We start from the raw sequence: 24,211 nt of genomic DNA on the forward strand, positions 1-24,211 counted from the left end.
ATAATTTGTGGAGTCATGGGACGTTTTTATGTAGTGACTTTTCCAACTCCTTTAAGTAGGTGAATAATAAAACTTAATTTATCTCTTTCCAAATTTCTCATAAGAAATAAGCGAGAAAATCCAGAGAGAGAGAGAGAGAGAGAGTGAGTGAGAGAGAGAGTGAGTGTGTGTGAGAGAGAGAGAGAGAGAGAGAGAGAGAATCAGAGGTTTCCGAACAGAGTGTGTTAGATTCCGACAGAAATGGAAGCCTGGGCAGTCAGTCGTTACAAAGCCATAGTTCTTTTTGCAAACTTTTTTTTGGGTCATTTTCTAATGAGCATCCTTGAGTGCAAAGTGAATGGTGCAAAATCAAAAGACATACTGCATCCATGTTGCAAAGTCATTTGTTTCATCATGATGGATGTGGAATAAAGCCATTAATTATATTTTTTCCTTACATCCAACTTCTCTGGGGTATCGCCACTTCTGACCAGTTTACGTGGAACCTGCAGTCTCTATTATATTTTTTACCCGAGTGGAAAAGTCATTTATAAATAATTACACAATGTTTTCGGTCCCGGGGCAAGTCTGATATATCAAGGCGATTAGTACTTGCATTGTCCTTTTCTGCATGCTGCCTCTTTTCAGTCTAATTCTTCATGTCGTCTGTCCAAACTTCTTTCTAAACCTATTGTTTTCTCTATTCTTTTTGCTTGTTACAGTCCAATGACATTATTTTTTCTCTTTAGTTCAAGCACTCGCAGCGTGAAGTGGGCTACTGCAAGAACAATGTATAGGCTTTTATTGTACACGCTCACACTCGCTTTTAGGGAAGCCCCAAAACAGTTTTTAACTTGATTATTTACTATGCTAGATTTTGGGATAAATGCCCTTCGTTTAGGAGGCGGGGATGGTCTTCTGTTTATAGCAAACTTTTACTCTAGAAACCAGCGCATTAGGAATATTGGTCTGTAGCTGCGCATCGATTTCATTCAAAGTAGGATGGACTTTTTTCTTCTTCAGATATTGGGAAAAAGGCAGGAAGATTGGGTTGCGATAGTATCACGATTTGTTGCGTAGCGATCAGAGTAGAGGGGTCTATTAGTTTTTAAAATGTTCTATATTGAGTTTATTTATAGTCTGGAAAGGTTGGACAGCTACTAATTACAGGCGCTCTTGCTCTAAGGAAGATACGATACTCCTCGTTCTTTACTCAACACGTTAGAGCTGCATGTCGGCACGGTTTTCTTTTGGAAGTGGATTCTTATGGGACCATGTAGATGTGAAATTCGTGAAAGGTCGACTCGTTTTTTTGAATTACTGGTCAATATCCGCAGAATTTAGCTTTGAACGCAATTATTTATTTTATTGAAGTCGGAGTGATATCGGAATGCATGTCTTTACTTTTTCAATCAACCCTCCCTCACACTCATCAGCCTGAACTCATTCATCTTCCATCTTTACCTCAAAGTTAAAAAAAAAGTAAGAAAGGTGAAAACTTGAATACAGGAACAATCGTAGATACAAATTTACACCGATCAAAAGCACTGAAAGGCGTGTTCAAAAATGGGTAAATATAGAGCAGATTGTGTCGCATCTCTGGGAAGAAGCACAGAGCAATAATCAGAACTGGGAAACAATGGAGATAAAATAACTAATGTTGCGGAGAAAGGAGGCCGCGGTGAAATGGCAGCAGGAGACAGCTCATGAATAGAGCAGAGACTAAGAATGATTGAATGACGCGAGTGTGGGTGGTCACCCTGACAGAGGACAGTAAAGGACAACGAATTGCAACTTGTATGTCGAGGGGAGGAGTAATGGGAAGGAGGTGACTAAAACCTCAAACTACCATGAGTCCAGAGAAAATAAACATAATGTTACTGTGAGATACAAGACTGGAATAGCTGATTACCTGAAATTATTGATTCATTGTTGACTTTCAAAGACTAACGTATCAAGTCGGAGGAAGAGGTGCTGATCCCTGAGCTACTACTCCTCAGGAGTTCACTCATCGCCTCTAGTCAGAAGTTTGCGGAGGTTTAGAATGACATCAGAAACCCCACAAATTTCTACAGATGTGTGGTGGAAAGTGTGCTGACCGGCTGCATCAAGGTCTGGGATGGGGACACCGATATTCCTGAGCCTAATCCCCTCCAAAAGCCAGTGGACACAGCCCAGGACATGACAGGCAAAACCCTCCCCACCATCAAGAACGCTGCCATCAGAGACCAGCAGCAATAATCTAGGATCCACACCAACCAGCACATGCTCGGTTATAGCAGCTGCCATCAGGAAAGAAGTCTAAGTGCCACCAGGTCCAGAAACAGCTGCTACCCCTCTACATCAGACTCAACAACAAACTCAATCAGGGACTCATTTAAGGACTCTTTTGCACTTTATTAATTTTTCTTATTCTCTCTGTATTGCACAGTCAGTTTGTTTACATTTCTTTATTTGTTTACATGTGTATGTTGTGTAGAGGTTTTTTTTTTGCATTACCAATAAATGGTCATTCTGCCTGGACCACAGGAAAAAGAATCTCAGGGTTGTATGTGAAGTCAGGTATATTCTCTGACAATAAATCTGAAATCTGTGCTGCATGGTGGAATAGTGCAGGAGGCCAAGGAGAGAAAGGTCAGAATGTGGAGTATTGGAGTGATAGGCAACTGGAAGCTTTGGATCACCGTTGCCGACTGAATGGATGTGTTCTGTAAGTGTTCATGCAGACGCGTTGAAGCACACATGCAGAGGCAGGCACAAAAACATCGTCCTGCACATTCATTGACACAAGCGCAGCAAAGCTGTTAATGGGATATGTCTATAAAGCCAGCAGAACTGGAGAAATTTACATGGCAGGTGCTTGATTCTTATCACCCCCATTTCTTAAGGAGGTTTTAACAAGGAATAAATGACCAAGAACGAAAACAACTCACACCGGAATGAAGAAATCTTTAATAGAAAGGACCTGCAATTCTTTTGACATTCCGTGAAAGACACATCCAAGTTTAACCAATTTGATTTTATATTTTAATTTTGAAGTAATCATTAATCCAAGATCGTAATGCGATTATTGGTTCAGAATCTGAGTCAGAAAGTCTGGTTGAGTTTAAAATGTTAATCCGTAGCCTAATCCTTCCTTTGGCGTGTAGAAGCGTCACAGCCACTAGAGATGTTTTTTGTTATTTATACTGTCGTTATAAATACAACCCGGCCTAGACAGAATAGGGCCATTACTCCTGAATGGTAATTAATTCCTTACTCCAGTGCCCAATTGTGCACTACGAGGGCCCCGCTTCATCGTGGTTTTAAAAAAAAGGACGCTCATGCTTACAACAGCTATGGAAACCAATCCTTTTGTAGTTTTGTCTCCAGGATCTATGGCTTCACGGGTTCTGTTTTTAAATGTTTGAAAAGACTTCATCGGCTCAGTAGAGTTTAATGATTTGCAATCCTTGATCTGTTGGTGGCTACATGGTTTCCCTCATTCATCAGGCAGCAGTGCTCGCAATACAATTTTTATTTAAACATTGGAAATGAGGATTTGTAGGCGCACCTATACGTGTCTAAGGGGACGTAGCAAACTAGTTATTAGAATGATTGTGCGTGCGTGTTTTTATCCACTCGACTTCACCTTAGATGTTCAAATTAACCATATGGTTTGAAGTGCAATAACTTGGAATACACCAACAATAGGAAAATTGAGAAGTGGAGGTCAGTCCGTGAGCAGGCGATCCTACAAACTCCCTTTCAGTCTGATAAAGCCGTTGTCTGGAGGTAATGATCCAAATTTTTACAGCCTTTGTTTGCGGTTCAGGCTGCAGCGTAATTTGTCACACAATCGGAATCTTTGGAAGCCCTTTCTGCACAAGCGCCTGTAAGATGGAGATGAGCCATATGTCCATCCACTTAGCATGTGAAGTGGTGAGCCCGCGCACTGTTAACACAAATCCAGCATTTTCTGTCCAGATAACTACGGAGAGATGACATAATTCAAGTAATTTGGACTATTTAACTTCAGTTTCATTAGTACCAATTTTAACCCTACGAAAGGCAACCAAAGGCTGTATTTTACAACTAGATCTATTCAAGTTTCCTCAGTGTTTATTCCGGCTCCGCGAATCACCCCGAAGGTTTCCTTTGTTCTGACTAATGACGTTCGTAAACTCGAAATGAAGTTATCACACTCCGTTATAGTTAGGCTGTTAGAAGAACTCTTTATGTATACATGAGCTTCTCGACACAAAACGTATTTTATTTTGATTTGGAAGATTTAATTCTTCTGTAAAGAATGCTATGAAAAGAAGTTTCTGCTAAATAAATATTCCACACTCGGCGCACCTCAAGGAGCGAGGGGATAAAGCAGGCAGGCGATCTGCTGGGGGTGGGGGGAATTTGCCATTAAAAAAATTATAAATAACATAATTCAATATGTGTACTTTCAGGGTTAATTTTCATAAACTGATTAGGGCAATGCGAAGATTTAGACCATGAGCAACCTTTGCCCTGACCGTTCTTTGGGTTTCCTTGTGTTTTTCTAGTGTACAGTGATCCGAGACATTTAAATTAAGTTAAATAGATCTGGGATATTCCCAGGTGGAAATAATTGCTTGCACATGATAAAGGGAAAAAGTCAACTTCATAAAAACCATTCAGAAAGTTTATTGAAATTAATCTGGTTTTGATAAAGTGTATTTTTCGGTGGTGAAGTGGCGTTGACAATTTTGTGACCCACTGAATGTGATATAATCAATGAAGAGTCATGTAGCTGACGTTTCCCTTTGGTGTCACCAATACACATCACAACTTCTGTCCACAAGCAAAACGTCTCCAACTGTTCGCTGGGGGTCCCGCCTCTCCAACTGTTCGCTGGGGGTCCCGCCTCTGCTGCGATCGCACACAGAACGAGATGTGCAGGGAGGCTTCGGTGGCAGCTGATTATTTGTGCAGACGTATTGATTTGCTGGGACAAAGGGCCGGAATCGGCTTCGACTGTCTGCAAATCAAAATGAAGCCCAAGACATGCTGGGACGAGGACAGCAGTCAGGACATGATTCACAGGGAGGGTGCGCCATCTATCCACCTTGAACTTTCCCCCCACAGGCGTATTTATTGGCCAGAATGATTTTTCCCCATTCAAGTTCAATCATAGTTATTTTATGTAAAATTCTAACGTGCTAATAATTCTAGCTCGACTTCACACTTTGATATACAGGAAATCGGAATGGCATAGAAGGGTCGAATCGATGGGTCATCCCAGCACCCGAATCGCCACCGCTGGGCGTCCACTCCTTGCCGGTCTCACCGGATGCGCCTACCCTTCAGCACCTGACAATCGACAGACGAGAGGGAAGGTTCCGAGCCGCGAGAAAGCCTGACTGATCCAGTCTGAGAACTTGCCCTGAATTGCCCCCGCCCCCCGCAACCTTTGCCCTGACCGTTCTCTGGGCTTCCTTGTGTTTTTCTCGTGTACAGTGATCAGAGACATTTAAATTAAGTTAAATAGATCAAAACTATTAAAAAGTTAAATAAATACATTGGATCGAAAATAGATTAAAATACAAAAAACATTAAAATATACAAAGCATTTACTGTACCTGCAATTACCTGCTCCACAAGGTCGGCGACCCCAAGCAAATGAATGGGGTGACTATTTGCATTACAGCCTTCCTCGGGATAATACTGAGAGCCAGATGCGGAGTATCCAGAAACTTATGAGTCTCTCCTCCGCCCGTGGGCTCAATGGTGACACCAACACCAGAGTGGACAGTCAGTTACGCCTCCATCAGATCTCCAGCACGCCTTTTACCGCTGACACGAGGGCTTCCTCCAGGTTCCTTCCGCCCTGCAAAACGTACGGCTACTTTGGGAGTAATTGGGCGGGGCAGGTTTAAAGGGCCGGAATCGGCTTCGACTGTCTGCAAATAAAAATGAAGTCCAAGACATGCTGGGACGAGGACAGCAGTCAGGACATGATTCACAGGGAGGGTGCGCCATCTATCCATCTTGAACTTTCCCCCCCACAGGCGTATTTTGCATTAGATTATTTTTATATATACAGGGAAGGTTAAAACAGACTGAAATTGAGCATTTTGTTTTTACAGAAAATAACAAAAATAAATTAGAATGAAACACAAAAGTCTTTTATGCTAGCTTTGAAAAGGAGAACTTTGAGAATCAATGGAGAAGCTGGCCACCCTGTGATATCTGTCTTTGAGAGAAAAGTAAGAATATCCTTCAAAAGGGTGAACCCTCTCAAGATGGAGAGCATTCCTGGCAAGGAACTGAAAAATCTGTGCTAACCAACTAGCAGGAGTGTTCACAAATGTTTTCAACCTCATGTTGCTGGAGTCAGAGGTCCCCATCTTCTTCAAAAGGTCCTCAATCATTCCCAAGAAGAGAAGAGTTGAGCTGCCTCAATGTCGACCACCCAGTAGCTCTCACATAGACTGTGATGAAATGCTTTGAGCTCTCACATAGACTGTGATGAAATGCTTTGAGTGGTTGGTTATGGTCAGAATTAACTTGGAGCTAAGTAAAGATCTGGATCCACTGCAGTTTTCCTACCATCACAATTGTTTCACAGCAGATGCAATATCACTGGCTCTCCACTCAGCTCTGGGGATCTCTGAGACAACAGCAAAATGTACATCAAGCTATTCTTCACCGACTACAGCTCAGCTTTCAACACTATTATACCCTTAGTCCTGGTCAACAAGCTCCAAAACCTGGGTATCTGCAGTTTAGGGCCTTACAATCTGCATGGGCCTCAAAAAAAATTCAGAAATACTATGAGAAATACAATAAACACGAAGTTACGCATGATACAATATAATTGGTTACACAGGCTACACACCACGCCCAAAAAGTTAAATAAATGGGACCCAACAGTATCAGACAGTTGTTTTCGCTGTTAAAAGGAAACGGGAACAACAATACATGCAATTTGGGCATGTGAGAAAGTGGAAAGGTTTTGGGAGGATCGAAACCAGGTATTAAATAAAATCACAAAAAGCAACATACCAAAAAATCTAGAGATTTTTCTTCTAAGTAATATAAGAAGTAAAGAACTTGGATTCGATTTGGATGGAGCACAAAAAAGATTTATTATGATAGTCTTAGCTGTAGCAAAAAAATGTATTATGTCAACCTGGAAATCAGAAGAGAGCCTGAGAATCCAGCAATGGTACATGGAAATTAATAAATGTATTCCATTGGAAAAAATAACATATAATTTAAGAAATAACATCACAGTATTCGAACAAATTTGGGAACCGTACATGGAACACAACAGAGAAGTCCTACCGCGGACCTCCACCACCTAAAATGGCAGAAGGAGAAGAAGACGAAATGAACTGACCAGTGTGTAAAAGTAGATGACACAATTTTCTTGTTTATTTTCATTGTGTGATGACATTGTTTAATGGGTTCAATGTATTGAATTATGTTGAACATTGAGAGGGTGGGGAGGGGGGGATGGAGGGAGGGAAGGGAGGGGGAAAAAATGGGAGAAAATGACACTGTGTATATTCAAGGGGAAAATGTTTATGTTTATTTTGGTCAATATGGTTCATAGTGTGAAAAATTTAAAAAAATTAAAAAAAATTTCAGAATTTTTTTGGGGGGTTTAAAAAATTTATGTGTACTTACTGTGTGTGTGTGGGTGTGTGTGGGTGTGTGTGGGTGTGTGTGTGTGTGTGTCTGTGTGTGTGTGTGTGTGTCTGTGTGTGTCTGTGTGTGTGTGTGTCTGTGTGTGTGTGTCTGTGTGTGTGTTTCTGTGTGTGTGTGTGTGTCTGTGTGTGTGTGTGTCTGTGTGTGTGTGTGTGTGTGTGTGTGTGTGTGCATGTTTTGCCCACAAGAAACATTTCTATTTGGAGCTTTGCATTCATTTTATATTGTTCCGCTTTGCATTTTCTGAATTTTGTATTTAATTTCCGGCCAAATAATTAAATGTTTTCAAGTTTTGTGAGACTTTCTAGCATAATTTTTTTAACAAAGGGTCTCCAGTTTATTATCTTAGGGCCTCACTAAGTCTAAATCTGGCACTGCCGTCACTGCAACTGGATCATTGGAAGAGCACAGTAAGTACAAATCTGAAACCATGCCTCCTTCCCACAACAATCAACACAGTTGCACCTCAAGGATGGGTGTTTAGCTCACTGCGCTACACCTGTCCATGAATGTATGGCTAGGTAGAATTCAAATGTCATCTGCAAATTACCAATGAGATCATGATTATCAGCAGAATTACCGACAGTAATGAGGACGTGTACAGGAGTGAAATAAATCAGCTCGTTGAGTCATATTGTAACAACAACCTCACATTCAACATTAGCAAAACAAAGCTGATTGTGGACTTCTGGAGGGGGATATCAGGAAAACACAAACTAGTCATCAGCGAGAGATCAGCAGTGGAAAAGGTTAAGAAATTCAAACTCCTGGGTGTCAACATCTCTGAAGATCTGTCCTGGGCCTCCATGTTGATGCAATCATGAAGATGTCTCACCAGTGGGTGTTCTTTGTGAGAAGTTTGAGGAGATTTGGTATGTTGCAAATTTCTACAGGTGTACATAGATAGCATTCTGACTGGTTGCATCACTGGGTGGTATGAAGCTGGCAATGCACTGGACAGGAAAAGACTACAGAGAGTGGTAAACTTGGCCAGCGCCATCATGGACATCAGTTTTCACTGCATTGAGGACATCTACAAGAGGTGGTGTGTTAAGAATGCAGCCTCTCTCCTCAGAGACTCTCACCACCCAGGCCATGCCCTCTTCACATTCTGCCATTGGGAAGGAGATACAGGAGCCTGAAAATGAACATACAATGACTCAAGGACAGCTTCTCCCCATCTTCTTTCAGATTTCCAGATTTCTGAATGGATAATGAACCACAGACACTACCTCACTTTCTCTTATTTGCCATTAATCTATTTATTTTTAAAGGTAATTTATAGCAACATTTGCACCTGTAATGCTGTCACATAGCAACAAATTTTGTGACATGTTCATGACAATAAATTCTGATTCTGATTCCGAAGTCTGCAAATGCTGTAGTAAAAACACAAAAATGCTGGAGAAACTCAGTATGTCACGCAGAGTCCATAGGAGGTAAAGATACATAGCATTTTGGTCTTTTTACTAGGAAACACCAGAGAAGCAGAGGTTGAGTGCAAATGAGAAAATAAAGTAAATTAATGTAGATGAAGAAATTATTGATTCTGAAAATTGATATATTCTGCAAATCTATAACCCGGAGTTTTGAAATAAATTGTTATAGGGGCAGTGGAGTGTTTGACCATCATATTCCAAAAGTACAGGAATGATTCCTGCACAGTGAAAGATTGCAAAGATGGTCCCACTAAATGAAAAATAAAGATAATGTCAATAATGGGGAAAAGCTGTAATCTGCAAAATAGAAGGAGCATGGATTTATGAAAGGGAAAGCATGTTTGACTGCTTTTAAAATGTAAAATAGTCAATTTCTGTTGGGGAGAAAGGCTGTAAGCATTGAGACCCAGGAGGAGATAAATGCTATTGGCAAAAAATTTTTTTTTGAAAAGATAGAAGAATTTAATCCATGAAGTATGAAGCATGAAGGTGTTTCATAGTTTCTAAGAATTAACATCGGCATGGATTTATTCAAATTCCCTTTATTGATGTGTAGTGGTACAGAACGTGCAATACAGAAAATTGCCTTCTACCTGCCAATAAGGCAGATAAAGAGTTGTCATTAGTGTTGCCTGACGTCCCTTGCAGTATGAGAGAAAGAGAAGCAAAAAAGAGTCCTATCAGAGTCGAGTCACCGAGTGCCCGTGGACTCACCTTCAGCACTCCGTCAGCCTCTGCAGCTGCATGGACTCCTGTTCATCAGCAATCTGAGCTCCAGACCCAAACCTCCAACAAGATCTGGAAGCCTTTAGTTATTGAGGCCCTTCGAGAACCCATTTTGCCCTCAGCACTCTCTCGAATCCTGGCTCTGATTCCAGGTTCCCATGAGCCAGTTTCCAGCAGCCTGGAGCCCGTGTGGATCCCCTGACTGCAAGCCGTCCGCATCCTGCGCGGGTCCCTTAGCCACTGGACCTCTCTGTGGTCTGCCAGCGTGGTCACTGTCCTGTAGGGATGACTCCTCTGCTTCTCCTTCTCAGTGGGAGTGTTCTCCTCATTTCTAGAGCCATGCACTGTTCCACTGCTCCCCCAGAGTCACAACACCTAGCTGAGCACAATTCTATTCCTTCCACCAGTACGACTTGACTGGCTGAGTTCCTTCAGCAGATTGTGTTTTGCTTAACAAATCTTGGGTTGTTATATACTGCCATCTTGTGCTTAATCACAGAATAAAATCAATATATTTCCCCCAATTACATGGAATCCCAATCATAGAACAGTTACAGTTCACAAGGGGGTTCAATCAACCCATCAAGAGATCACTGGCTGCTAGCAGAGCAATCTGTTCAATCCCATTCCTCCCTATCCCTGCAAATTATCTCCCTCTAAGCCTACACAATACCTTTTTGAAAGCCCTGATTATTTGCATTACACTTACAAGCAGCAAGTTCCAGATAAATCTTACCATCTGCATTAGAAAATATGTTCATTACCTTCTTGCATCTTTTGTCCCACATTTTACATTTGTGCCTTCTACTACTGAAAACATCCACTAATAGGAATAACGTCCCAACTCACTCCATCTGAACCAGTCATGATCTTGTGACTTTCCATCAGTCTTCCATCAGTCTATTCAATTTTCTAAATGAAATTCCCATCCCAGGAGTCATTCTGGTAAATCTCTTCTGCACCCTCTTTTGGATCTCCACATCTTTCTGAAAATGTGCTGACCAGAATTCGACTCAATGCTTAATCAGTGTCTAAAGATTCAATATTCTTTCCCTGCTTTTGCATGCAGCAACTCTGTTTTTGAATCCCAGGACATCCTCTCAATTTTACATGCTACTTTTAAGTATGTTTACTCAGTTGTAAACTTGTCCAGTGCCATCATGGGCATTAGGCTTTGCTCCATTAATGACACGTTTAAGAGTCAGTGTGTCATGCAAGCAGCATCTATCATCAAGGAGCCTCACCGCCCTTTTCTCTTTGCTACCATCAGGGAGGAAGTACAGGAGCCTGAAGACACACACTTAATATTACAAAAAACAGCTTCTTCCCCACCACCATCAGATTTCTGATGAAACTATGGACACTACCTCACTTTTTCTCTTTTAACATTTAAAAAATTTTTTTGTATTTATGTAATTGTAATATTAATTTTGCACTTTTTCTGCACCATATTGCTACTGCAACACAACAAATTTCATGACACATGTTAATGACAATAAACTTGATTCTGATTCTTTAGAATTCTGGTTTTTATTCCATATTATCTCATATTCTTTCACTCAAATGAATCACTTCACTTCACATTTCTTTGTATGATATTTTATCTCCTACTTGTCCAAATGGTCTCAGTATTGACCCTGGGAAACACCATCAATCTGACAAAATCAATCGCTATCCCTCAGGAACATAATCCAAAAATCTGAAATAAAATCAAATGCTTACCCCTACTTTCTGGTTTCTGCCTTCAAGCCAATTTCTATCAATACTCCAACCTCAACCTTTAATACCTTGAACCCCAGTGTTGCACTTTTTGCAGTGATGAGGTATTGAAGGAGTCCTTTGCAGGGTCTGCAGAATCTGCCGCAGGAAGATCCAATGGTACTTGATGAGGTTGCTTTCAAATTCCTTCCATTGTGGCTTATAAATAAGAAACTTCAGTATAAAACATTACAAACATATAGAATAAAGTAAGCAATAATGAGAACTAAGCAGAGATATTATGATTTAGGTCAGGGGTGTCAACCTCAAATTCACAGAGGGCCAAAATTAAAAACTTGGACTAAGTCGAGGGCCGAACTAAATATTTATTGAAAATTTTCAACAACATCTGCATGTTTTCTCTTCTTTCAACATATGTAATGTTAAACTTTTTCTTATTAAAATAAATGTTTAATAATAGTTTTGGATAAACTCTTTCCAGAAGCATTAACAAATGAAAAATAAAATATTCAATAAATAATATTTCTCTATAGAGGATTTGTCAAATGTTGCTAATGTGCTGTCGAATAGTAAAATCTGAGGGCTATTGAGAATGTGGGAGAATAACATGATTCCTGAAACAATCAAATGGGTGACTGATTGTGGGCATGAACTCTAGCAGGGTTATTTGCCATGCCCTTTTTCCATTGGTACAGATATCCTTTGATTTACACACTTTTCAAGTTTTATGCCTAATGAGCTTGTATACTTACTCAGGCCTGTGTGCGGGAGGGCGGTGTTTGCGGGCGATCGGGTTGGACAACGACAGTGCGGGGGCATTGGCTCTCGCTGCAGGGCGGCATCTCGGCGGATCAGCGGCCCCGTCACCGTGAGTCGCGGGTCGGCCTGTGGCAGGGAGGGGGAGTGGGCAACGGTCCTGGCGAGGTCAGGCCCGAGGCCTCCGGTTCCGGGCGCTGGGAAGCGGCCTTAGCTTCCCCTGACACCGGCCAGGCCCCAAAACCAGAGTCCACGGTGAGACCCTGCAACGTAAACAGAGGAGGTGGGGGCGATTATCGGGCTGACGCCAATGCATTCTGGGATTTGTTGTATTACTGTGCATGCGCTATACTGGCGTGGTGGCCAGCGGGCCACCTCTAATACATTTTTGAAATGATCTTGCAGGCCAAATATAATTATATCGCAGGCCAAATTTGGCCCGCGGGCCAGAGTTTGACATGTGTGATTTAGGTGAAAGGGCCAACAAGGTCCTGACTTGGCATTTGAAAACAGAACAAGTTTCAAAAATGATTAATGCATTTAGAGTCAAATGCGACTACCTATAAACCTCAAGAAATCAATGAAGCTTTTAAGCAATTTTATTCTCAGTTATATAAATCAGTTGCAGAGAGATGACAATTAAATAGAATTTTTTTTGTCACAAATAAGGTTAGCCAAGTTAATTTTACAAGAGCAAGCACAGCTGGATGCCCCTTTCACCCAATGGAGGTGGGGGAAGCATTGAGCTCATTACAAAGTAATAAATTTCCAGGAAAAGATGATTTCCTGCCTGAATTTTATAAAGAATTTAAAGATTTGCTGATTCCTCCTTTTATGGAAGTACTGCGCCAGGCAGCAGTAACACACACTGTCCTGGAATCTTTTTCTACTGCGATAATAATGTTAACATCAAAAAAAAAGACAGAGACCCTTTAAAACCATTGTTATATAGATCTATTTCACTGTTAAATGTAGATTATAAGATAATTGTAAAAATTTAAACTTCATTAACCTCCTTGAAAGTGTCAAAAGATATAAATGATTAGTGTGTTGATGGGTGCCCTTCGGCAACCAGGTTTCTTTTCGTTTTCTTACTTTTCTTTATCTTTCTTTTCTATGCTTTTTTTCTTATTTTCATTTATTTTCTTGGAGTTTTGTTTAGGGTGGAGGGGATTGGTGAGTTGGGGTTTTATACCATCATGTATATGGATTTGATACTAATATTTGACTACTCTATTTTTCAAAAGAAAATCATTATCGGTGCTTAGTCCCATGGAAGGGTCTGTGACAGGGTATATAGAGTATATAGATATATTTTTGTGAGATAAATAGGGAAAGGTTTGTTAGAGTAGGTTACATACAAACACTTCAAAATAGATCTTATTTGAAATACTGAAGCTCTGCTCAGACATAGATATATCAGCTACTCAGACCTTTTGCAAGAGCTTTGAAGAATGCTCAAGAGACTTCACTAATGGATTGTTGTTTACCAACAATGCAACAGATGAAAGAGTTTATTGGAGCCGCATATTGTCTGGAGGAGACCTTGCTGTTGTAAGAGGGTCATGTGGTTTTGCAAGTAGAGTGAGAATGAGAGAGAGAGAGAGAGAGAGAGAGAGAGAGAGAGAGAGAGAGAGAGAGAGAGAGAGAGAGAGAGATCACTTGTACAGTGTTACAGCCAGCAAAAGTAGCTGGGACTGGAACAGGACAAGCTGGCTAGCTTATGGAAAGCCCAGTTGTAAGACAGCCTGGTCAAAGCCCTTGTGGTTCATGCAAGAGGATAGAACTGGCTGTCTAATGTTTCACTTGGAATAAGAGAAACAAAAAGTAACTCTGTGGTGACCTGAAAGGAAGAGGTTATCATCTGGAGAACCCTGAAGGGGTAAGTTTCGTCAGCAAGACACTGAAGTGGATGATTAAGAAGGAACAACAAATCTCTTGCTGAAAACTGACAAGAACCTTCCTGAGCAGTAACCATTTACTTTTCAAGCATCAAAGCCTGGTGAACTTTATAAATGTTAAATTCTGTACACAGTATAAGAATTGCCTACAACCAGTGAACTTGGAGGAATGAGAAGTGAGATAGGATTGTGAACCAAAGAACTTTTCTGAACTTACACACACATTACATACATGTGTGCTTAGAATTAGAAGGGGGTTAAGTAAGTCAATAGAGATAAGTTAAAGTTTGATTCTACTTTCATGTTTAAAGATAATTAAAGCAACTTTTGTTTAAGTAACCATTTGTCTTGGTGAATATCTGTTGTTGGGTTTTGGGGCCCTCTGGGCTCGTAACAGGACTTAAAATAATCAATGAACTCCTGGGATTCTTCTCCACCAGCTTGTGTGATTTTTGGGTCAGATTCCCAATGAACCTATGAAAATTTAATTTAAAAAGGAAGAAAAAAATCTTGTAGGTTTAATTCATTAGAGTGCAAAACTTATAGGAGGTGAGGTGAAGTAATGCAGTAGGAAAGATTTCAGATTTATTGTCAGAGTACATACATTACATCACACATAACCCTAAGATTATCTACTCTGAAGGCAAGGCAGAATTGCCATTTATTGATAGTGCAAAAAGAAACTGTACTCAATGTACACATGTAAACAAATAAAGAAATGTAAACAAACTGACTGTGCAATACAGAGGAAGAAAAAAATCAACAAAAGTGCAAAAGTAAGAGTCCTTAAATGAGTCCCTGATTGAATTTGTTGTTGAGGAGTCTGATGGTGGAGGGGTAACAGCTGTTCCTGAATTTAGTGATGTGAGTCTTGTGGCACTTGTACCACTTTCCTGATGGTAGCAGCGAGAAAAGAGCGTGTGGATTTTTGATGATTGATGCTGCTCTCCAATGGCAATGTTCCCTGTAGATGTTCTTGATGGTGGAGAGGGTTTTGCCTGTGATGTCCTGGGCTGGGTACATTGCCTTTTGCAGGGCTCTATGCTCAGGGAATTTGGTGTTCCCATACCAGACCATGATTCAGCCCGTCAGCACACTTTCCTTCACATATCTGTAGAACAGGAGTGGTTTAGAGAAAAGATGCAACTTTCCCCCAGTCTGCACCGGGAATGGTTCCACGGTGGATCTTCTCATCAGAATCACAGCTTGAATAGGAAAATTGACCATATAACAGTCATAGACTCTCCAGCATTGTTAACACCACCTACAGCTCATTCACTCAGTATAACATGCAGTGTGCAGCATGTTAAGAAGCAGGAAGAGTGATCTGGTTATAACCCAATGATAAAGCCCTCCTAAAACTCTTAAACCAAGACTCTGTACTTGATATCAGTGTAAAAACACAATGCTGGAGAAATTCAGCAGATAAACAGTGTCCTTTATTTAGCAAAAGTAAAAATACTTTTACAGTAGCCTGAACCATTGGTTATGTATCTTTATCTTTGCTAAATAAAGGACACTGTTTGACCTGCTGAGTTTCTCCAACATTGTGTTTTTACTTCAATTACGGTGTCTGCAGACTTTCATATTTTACTTGATATCAGCATCTTTGGCTTCATTCTTCAGCTCTATCTCCCTTGTCCAGTCTTGGTGCTGGCCCAACTCAATGAAGGATTGAAAAGACCTTCCAACTGCTGAACTGTAAGGCCTCTGGAACATATAGTACCAAAACACAGCAGAGGAGTACTTCAATGTCCAAATGCATTTATTGTAGGATAAGGGATAAGCTGGGGCAGAGGCTCTCTCTCTCTCTCTCTCTCTCTCTCTCTCTCTCTCTCTCTCTCTCTCTCAGTGCATGAAATTGACCACAGTTATCCTACTTCTGCTGTTTTCTCACCATGAATCGTGCCCAGCAAGAGACATAACAAACACCATCTTCACCACATGACAACTGCAAAAATTGTTTTTTTGCAGTTTTTTTTTACAGAATGGCAAAAAATATCCATTTTGTACCCACTAAGTTCTCTTCATATTTACCACAAGTTCTCAGTCATTTGTTTCCAAATTAACAGGATATTTAAATATTCTGTTTGCATCAGAACTGCCCATTTCTGTTGCAAGGTTAACCATCTCTAATATTAAGCCACTTCTTCTCCCTCCACAGACACCGTCTGACTGCTGTTTATATCCAACTTTCTCTGTTTGGTTTCAGCAACATCTCTGATTAGTCATTAGTTTGTTTTCTCTCTAATTAACTATTTATTGATCAGACAGCTCTGTAAATATCAGGGTCATTTCATCAATGCTGACCACGCTATCTCAGAGATATCTCCTTTGCTTTCCCCCACCCTCTTCACAGCTTCAAATTAACGTTTCTCACTTCCAATGAAGGCTCTTCACCCAAAATGTTATTTCTGCTCCTTTTTCCAAAAATGCTAATTGTTCCAGTGTTTTCTGATTTTTATTTTTGATTTCCAGCACGTGAATTTCTGTTACTGTGGGTGATGTTGTTTGAAGGATCATCTGCTTGTCTTTGACTTGTGCCATAGGATCTTTCACATCTACTGGAATGGACAGGTGGATCTTCATTGCAATATCTCACTTCAAAAAGAGCACTAAGAGCAAAGCACCTCCTCAGCATTGTGCTGAGATAACATCGTGAATCGTGTGCTGAAATTTATGAGTGGGATTTGAAGCTGTTCACTTCTGATGTGGAGATATAAATTACTCAAGGCTGATATGAATCACTGAGAGCATTTACTGATGGAAATGATTATGGGTTTTCATATGAATATTTAAATTCAATGTGAAAATTTGAGCTGGCTTTTAAAAAATTGTGAAAGACACTGTGATGGTAATAAAAACACAGAAATGTTGGAGGAACTCAGCAGGTCTTGCAGCATCCATAGGAAGTAAAGATATATAACTGACATTTTGGGCCTGAGACCTTCTTCAAAGTATGAGTAAAATGCAGGCAGGTGCCTGAATTAAAAGGTTGACTAGGGAAGAATGGGCAGGGAGAGGAGTACAGACCAACAGACAAAAGGTGTTCATTGAATATGGAGGAGCTTGAGAGTGGAAGGAAATGCAGATGGGGAGCAGTGAGAAAATTTATCACAGAACTCCCTTCGAAGAGACGAGGAGAACACATACAGGGTAGGCAACCCTTGAAGCGATTTTGCAGTGGAGCAAATGCTGTGATTGTGAAAACAGAAATGCTGGAAGGCCTCACAGTGTCATAGGACCTAAAGGTTTAATGTGCTATTTGGACATGCATTCATCTAATACCGTCAATGAACACCAGGTGGCAGCACATCATATCCTAAGAGTTACCAGACATTTTCTGGGGGTATTAAAATAATTTGATAAATCCATTCATGGTTAATCACAGATTATTATATGGTGAGCATAGTTCTGCCTTTTTATTACACTAAATGTCATTGATCAAACAACACTAAATTAGTTGGGAATCTGAAGAACAAACTTCTTTTCACTCAAAAAAAAGATGCTGGAAATACCCAGCAAGTCAGGCAGCTTTTGTTGAGGGAAGGCAAAATTACTGTTTAAGCCCATGATCTTTCATTAGAAATATGAAAAAAAAAATATTTTAAGTTGCAGCGAGGTGGAGAGATAGGTTGATGAAAAAGTGGTGCTCGTTTACATGGGGCGTTGAAGCTTTGTTAATCCCAGCTGGTCTGTCTGAAGAAGATGTAAATCGGAAGAGATGAATGAGAGCAGAGGAGAGAAACAAAAAGTGTTGGAACTGTGGGAAACAAATCACTTTATGGTAACTCTGCTTCTCTACAGTACTGACCCTCAATATATTTTCAGTACATTTCTGATTTTATTTTAGATTTCCAGCATCTGTAATTCTTTACTTTTTATTACACTTAACTGATATTTTTAATGCCATTGTTGATTTGAACTTTGCGAATTTTCGGAGGAAGTCACTGAGTTAGAAACACTTTGCTTCACAGGTTTGGCTGTGGCACAGCCCACTTCATTGCTGGAGGTGTGCTTCTTGGAAACATTCCTAAGTCAGTGAAGGCCTTGAGGTGACCTCTTTAGTTAAATTCAGTACCAAATGTTTTATCAATACAAATGAAATTTAGTATATACAAGTGTTGGAATTACTCTCATCTTGTTGACATTATTTACTACAGCCCATTTAATATATCAAACGAATCATATAACCCAAGGATATTTAGGTAGAATTTCATTGATTTAAGCTCTGCACAGTGGATGCAAGCATTGACCTATTATTTGTGGATTACCGTAATGTATAAATCAGTACTGCAAGTAATATAGTAGCATGAGCTGTTGCAACTGGTGGTAGAATACTGAAGGAGATCCTTAACTGTCATGAACAACCAGAGACCCCAGATTTAATTATTTTTCCATCAACACTGCAGAATGGGCACCATTGTTGGCATACTGCCTTTACTGCACCAGCGATCGGGACCAGGGTTTGAATCCAACGCTGTCTGTAAGGAATTTATACGTTCTCCCTGTGTCTGCATGGGTTTTCCCCGGGGGCTCCGGTTTCCTCCCACTGTTCGAAATGTACCGGGTGTGTAGGTGAATTGGGCAGTACGGAATCATTGCCTGAAATTGCCTGGAATTTTCTAAATTTAAAATTTAAATTTAATTAAATTTAAAGTGCCCTGAAGGAAGAGATGACAAAAGAAAAAAAAATTATTCAATGTTAACTATGATCTGGGATTAGAAGGCCCATAAAACAAACTGTGAGGAAACCTGTTCAAGTACACTGGACTATGAAGGGTATATTTTATGGATTTTGGGCTGATCACGAAAATTACCTTAAAATTTTCCTATCGTGTACCATTTTTTAGATATAACTTATTTTTGTGATTTTTCTGTCATATTTGAAGTCTACTTCAAGCATACAAAACCATGGCAACATATCATTGAAAATTAATTTTCTGAATAAATACTTGGACTTCCTCCCTGCTGATCTTGGTACAATCAGTGACAAACAATGATGAAAGGTTTCACCAGGACATTGTGATAATGGAAAAGCAGCTTTGGGGGAACTGGAATCCATTAATGCTGGCTGACTATTGTTGGACATTGACACAAGAGGCATCAGATGCTGAGTACAAATAAAAATCAGTGGCAAAATATATTTAGGTCAGTTGAACTAGCACAATGTGTCAGCACCATTATGGAATTAAACAGGCTAAATTCAATAAAAGTTAATGTTTCTCCAATTTCCTACGTGATGCAACAAATTTGAAATTATCCTTGTGTTCTGCTTGAAGTTGTCTATGATAATCCCCATTATTTTTCAGAAAGCAAAACTTTTGGGAAAAAAAAATTGTTGTCAGGTAAAATACTGTTGTACTTGAATCAGGGCTGAAGAGAAATCAAGGGCAAATCAGGATTGATATATTGGAACGTTCAATTACAGAGGCAGAGTCTTTTGACTCCCAAATTAGAAACCAGATATTCTGGTGCCTACCATACTTACATGGCCCTCATTTGAATTTTCCCTCAGCAGCTCAACACTCAGTACAAAAGAATATTGGGAACAGAATATTTAATTGGCATCTCGAAATTTCACATAGTTGGCATTGCATCTGGTTATTTGCATTGGTTCTGCCACATATTGTTTAACGTGTAAAAAATTTGAAATGCATACACTGAGCAACTTTGACTGCAAACAGAAGACTTGGCTTCATGAATCAGATGTTACAAGTAGAATGTTTCTTATCATAGTAATTTGAGCCCATGAAAGCTTCAGATGAAGCTGGATTAGCTTCAGTGGATCACTTTGTGCCCTAGCAGAAAAAGTTGACAACATACAGTTGACAGTCCACTGGAGTGGCTGCAATTCTGGAGGGATCCTTTACTGCAAAATAAATCCAGGTAGGGTGCTCTTTTATTTTTTTAAGCATATTGTTCCCAAAGCATGGAGCAGTCTCCCAGTAAGATATATTACTGGTGATCAAGCTTCACGATGATGCTAATCGTTTTCGCTCCTCATGCTGAGTATGTCCAGCAGGCTTTGGTTTTATTTCAGATTTCGAGTAATGGATGTAATTTGCTTTTGGCTGAGAAAAGGGTTGAGAAGGAAATAGCCATGGGTTTTGAGTGACTAACACTTTAGAAGGATCCAGTTGATGCATTATAATTTGTTGTACATTTATATTACTTTACCAGTAGAATGCTTAGAATTGCTGGTATTAAGGGATGGAAAGAAATACAGTAAAATCCCCAGTATTTGGCACCCATGGGGAATGCAGATGTCAGATAAACAAATTTTCCTGTTGACTGAGACACTAACTAATACACCTGCATTAAGAATAAACAGTTTAAAAGACAAAAGACAGTGCAAAATGTAAAGTAATTTGAAAAAGAAATTGGTATTGTAACCACTAAATATGGAAAGTTCACTTTAATCAGATAATTCCCATAATTTACAAAATTTTAATTTAAATTTGAACTCCAGTCACTGGCAATGTAACAGCATGGTGCTAACTGCTACACTAACTGTGCCACCATCATAATTAAACCCCCCTCCCCCATTTACAGATAAAGCCTCACTAATATGCTTAATAATATACTAATAAAGATATAGATTCTTACTAGGCAGTCATAGGGAGACACTTTGGGAGAGTTGCCCCAGCGCTGAGCAGCATCAGCTGGGTCTTCATCATGGGCTCCACCATTTTATTCGAACACAACTTTATTCAAACAACTGCTGTGGGTGGGGCAAGAACAGGCTCTCCATTGACTGAATGTTGGCTCTCATCTTCACTCAGGTATGTTGTTTAGGAGAACATTTACTCTCATAATTTTGAATTTTTATTTATTTTCATATTTATTTATTTCATTGATTTTTTTTGCCAGTGGCTTGGGGTTCTGGTTGCTTGAATTCTGGATGCTGGGGGTTTTAGTGTATATCATGTGCACTTACATCTACTTTCAGTACACAAGAATCGTGAGTGTTGAGTTGTATTTAAATGACAAAATTGATTGTTGCAAATGACTGCATGAGACAAGTTAAATTAGAACAATAACTCAGTGCAACAATGTGTGGATACAGGGTTCAAGTAAATTGAAAAAATTCAAAGTACCAGGCATTAGACTGAGAACAGCTGAATTAACCATAGAAGTGCCCGCTTCCAACCTATTTTGGCTTGTTCTCTCTCATGTCATTGTAATTCCCTCTACTCCACTGAAATATCAGCACCTCTGACCATTGTTTCTCCTTGTTAAATCTCCAATTGAACTCATTCATGTTGTGATTATTGCCTCTTAATGATTACTTTATGCTCTCTAATAACCTCTGGTGCATTACACAACATTCAATCCAGTACAGCCAATCCCCTCATGAGCCTATCAACAAGCTGTTCTAAAAAGCCTTCTCATAGGCATTCTACAAATTCCCTCTCTTGAGATCCAGTCTCCACCAGTTTTCCCAATCTACTTGTATGTTAAAATACCCCATGACTACCATAACATTAACCTGAGAAGCCTTTTCTATTTGCTGTTGTAATTTGTCGTCCACATCCCGGCTATTGGAGGTCTGTATATAACTGCCAAAAGTGTTCTTTTACCCTGCCATTCCTTAATTCAACCAACAATTATTCTACATTCTCTGATTCTACGTCATCTCTTTCTAATGATTTAATTTTATTCCTTACCAACAGAGCCATGACACCCCCTGTGCTAATCTGCAAATCATTTAGATACATTGTGTATCCTTGGACATTCAGCTCCATGCTTTAACCACAATTCCGTGATGGTCACAACATCGTACCTGCCGATCAGCAGCTGCACTACAAAGACATCCACTTTATTTGTTACGCTGTGAGTGTGGTGAAACCATTATTGTATATATTAATTATATTTAAATTAAATGACCTTTCCTAGTTGACCCTGCTCTCACTGGCCAGCTCCTGATTCCTCCCTTTCTTTCCCATAAAGGCTGTCATGGCACAAGCCTGCCTCCAGTTCAAGTCCGGGTCAGTGTGAGCGACCAACACAAGGATGCGGTCCATCTCTTGCAAATAAAAGCCTTCAGTTTCGGTAACCTCTGTCTTTGTGCAATTGATCGTGCATCAATTTTATTTGCAAGATATTTTTGGAACATAGACAAGCACATGAAGTTGGATCACCTGGAAATTGACCTGAGAGAACCTGAGGCAGCTGACAAATTTGCGCTCTGGTGCCGCTGTTTCAAAAAGTTCCTCACAGCCTCCACAGCAGCTATCCAGGACGATGAGGACAAGCTGCACCTGCTATTCTCGTACATTGTGTACCGGGTCTACTGGACGGTCTGGGACTGCCGTACATATGGAGCTGCAATTGACACCTTGAAAGACCAGTATAAAGTCCAGGTGAATGAAGTCTATGCGCAGCATGTACTCCACTCACGCAGGCAGTGACTTAGGGAAACCTTCAATGACTTTGTCAGAGCTCTGCAGGAGCTCACAAGGGACTGCAACTGCCAGGCTGTGAGTGCAGAACAGCACACACAGCTGCTGATCAGAGACATCTGTGTAACTGGCATCTGCTCTGACAATGTGAGCCAGAGGCTACACAAACAGAGACAACTGAGCCTACCACAAACCATCGAACTGGCGAGCACTTTAGAAGTAGCCATCCACAATACCGAATCGTTCTCCAGCGAACACAGGGGCTGCCATCTTGGGAGGCGGAATTGCAAGCCCCCTCCTGTCCTGAGCTGACCGCCATTGCTGTTAATGACCATCCGACATGCTACTTCTGCGGGCAGGCTAAGCACCCAAGGAAACGCTGCCCTGCCAGGGACGCCACAATATCCAGTGATGAAAATAAGTCTAGTAATTATCACATTATTTTGATGTGATTGAGCATTTCATGGAGCAAAGATCCAGCTAAAATTTAAAAAGATTTAAAATTTAAAGGCTTCAAGGCTTTAAAATTTAAAGGCTATATTACATAGATATGAAAACAAGTCATCAACATAATTTGCTTCAGTCTAAATAATAGAAATTAGTATTAGAACTCTTACTATCCATGAATTTAATGCTATAAATGTTGCTTTTTTGATATTCAAGTGTCTGTTAATCTGACTATCATTGAAGTTGAATATCCCTGTGGTGTTAAATATTTAAGAAAAACCCATAGTCATATTTATGTAGAAATACACAGTATAAGAAGAGGTTCGTCGCAAACTTACTTCTATGAGGTGGCGATGAAGTGTAACAACTGCTGGGTATAAGTTAACAACCTGAACTAGTTCCAAACCATATTTCCGCTTTATACGCCATTTATAATGTGGCAGATACTTTTTGTAAGGCAGAATCAAGCCTGACTAAAATCTTGTGAAGCTGTAGCATTTAATGAACTACTTTATAGCAAGAAAATCCTTGTGAAGAGTGGCATAATCAGAAGATAATGCAATGAAACTTCACAAAAGTAAGATCATACACAAGTGTTGCAAAATTACTGAAAACTTGAATGGAAGAGATGTAGAGATGTCTTGATTTTAATAGGCTTTCATATGTATTACCTACATTGTGAAAGTTGACAAGGCACAGGCAATAACAGTGGTAATAGAAAAAGCACAAAAAGTTTAGCAATGATCAAATCTGACTTCACATGAACATTTGAAGTTTTGTGTCCTTTTTTTTGCTTGTCAAAATGCTCGAAGTATTTAAAGTGTTTTACACTGAATTACATAATTGAATCCACTTTAAATTGAAAAATGGTTCACATCAAAATCAAATGCTAGGTTTAAAACCAGTCCTTGTATTGTGATAAAAAGAATTCCAGATGAGTCATTTGTTTCCAAAAGGTGCATTAAATATAAATGGTTTATTGTAAAAATAAGGTGTTAAGTGTATTTCCTGCCATGGTAAGTTAATTGTGGAGATAAAAATCAAATGGCCACAGTAGATAAAGAAATTTAAAATACCTTGGTCACCTGTTCTTTTTCAAGATAGTGTATATTACTTGTTGGCAAAATGCAGAATTCCAAAACATACAGCAATAGACTGAAATGGAAAAAAT

The sequence above is a fragment of the Narcine bancroftii genome, chromosome 9 (genome assembly GCF_036971445.1).
Source record: "Narcine bancroftii isolate sNarBan1 chromosome 9, sNarBan1.hap1, whole genome shotgun sequence".
NCBI classification, from domain to species: Eukaryota; Metazoa; Chordata; class Chondrichthyes; order Torpediniformes; family Narcinidae; genus Narcine; species Narcine bancroftii.